We start from the raw sequence: 1,329 nt of genomic DNA, 5'->3' as shown, positions 1-1,329 counted from the left end.
TATATATATATATAGATCTAAAGAAATCGAGATCTAATATTATTTTGTTAGGCATACTGGAAAACCGAAAATTAGAACCCTTAGGCCTTATTATTTTGAAGTTCAGTTGTCAAAATGTAAATAATACAATTTTACAGTTTCGATTCGTCGTTACTTCTATGTAACATGGCAGAAACCAGGGAATCACTTTGAAATAACCTGGTACTGGTATTGAAAGTTGACACGGGACACAGAATAGTAAGTAGGCCTAGGCTACCCCGCTCGCCAAAACTCGGAGACAGACTCGGGTTCAAACATGTTTGACCCCACTGAGCCCCACTCCAAGAACAGGATCTGCAAACATCTATTTTTAGACAACCTGTTCACTTATAGAATCTAGTGGAAGAAAATGAATCCGCTAGCTGATACAAAATAGTCCTCAAACAAATGTGACATATTCAACAAATAAGTCTGTTTGAAGAGTGTTTTTGTGTTAGAATTGTTTTGAAAGTGCATTTTCAGTTAAAGCTTGAAGTTTGATTTCAAAATGTAAGAGCTATAAAGTATATAATCGTACCTATAATTAGAAGGCCAATCCTGTTTCACTTCACGTTGGAGCTCAGGGCGAGAAACGAAAGAGGTCAATCCTTTTGCACACGGCCCCCATTTTCTTCGAACATCGTCTCACCGGATTGGTCTAATAAGTCTTCTCAAGTGAAGGTCAGTTTGTGACGTGGGCTGAATATTTTTTGCATACCGGTACATGATAATGATTTTGCGCGGGCGAAGAAGCATGGAGCTTTTGTCTTTTTTTAAATGATGCACTTCTTATTAAAGTCTATTTCAGAATTGCAGATCTAAAACTCAGATAGGTCGACGGACATATTGGATTTCTTTTCCTAGGGTTTGGAGTCAGCTGATAAAAATGCTGCGAAAACCTCTACAAAACTGTATTCTATCATGTTGCTAATTTCATTCGTTCATGCCAGAAATTGACAAATAGATCTAACCCTCAATTAGGCCTAATACAATTATTGCCCAACTATTTCCACAAGGTTAGGTTAGTTGAAATTTTTATTCGGAACTTAGGCTACTTGACCTAGGCAAATAAACCTAGAACACACATCCGGGGTCTCCATTTTCTGTTGGTTGGAACTTTGGAACCAGTCATGAATCACGCGCGCGCGAAAGACGATATTGTTAATGTTAGATCTAACTTATTAGTTTATTACATCATGTATTAGGCGAAAGCACGGACGTAGGGCCTAGAAAGGGGAGACCTAAGATTCTGTACAAGAAGACCTTAATCCATGCATTATTCTGTTTGTTTTTTTTCTGGGGTTTTTTTTT

General features: G+C 37.7%; 2 protein-coding genes across 8 annotated transcripts in view; one reads left to right on the top strand and one right to left on the bottom strand.

Annotated features, from left to right (window-relative positions):
* Positions 1–632, bottom strand: part of LOC101862049 (carbohydrate deacetylase) — a 31,346-nt gene extending 30,714 nt beyond the window's left edge. For 2 of the 7 annotated variants that reach the window (XM_005102656.3, XM_005102652.3), the window contains exon 1: positions 199–349. The gene's annotated coding sequence lies outside the window, so the exon portion shown is untranslated. Of the gene's footprint in view, positions 1–187; positions 350–556 lie in introns of those variants that run through there. The other 5 variants (XM_005102651.3, XM_035970891.1, XM_035970889.1 and 2 more) reach the window with 5 other exon arrangements.
* Positions 613–1,329, top strand: part of LOC101864311 (gametogenetin-binding protein 2) — a 45,797-nt gene continuing 45,080 nt past the window's right edge. Inside the window, exon 1 of the mRNA XM_035970884.1 lies at positions 613–699. The gene's annotated coding sequence lies outside the window, so the exon portion shown is untranslated. The remainder of the gene's footprint in view (positions 700–1,329) is intronic.

This window comes from Aplysia californica, unplaced genomic scaffold (genome assembly GCF_000002075.1).
Source record: "Aplysia californica isolate F4 #8 unplaced genomic scaffold, AplCal3.0 scaffold00333, whole genome shotgun sequence".
NCBI classification, from domain to species: domain Eukaryota; kingdom Metazoa; phylum Mollusca; class Gastropoda; order Aplysiida; family Aplysiidae; genus Aplysia; species Aplysia californica.
The sequence above is the reverse complement of the archived record's forward strand: the minus strand, read 5'-3'. Positions and strand labels throughout refer to the sequence as shown.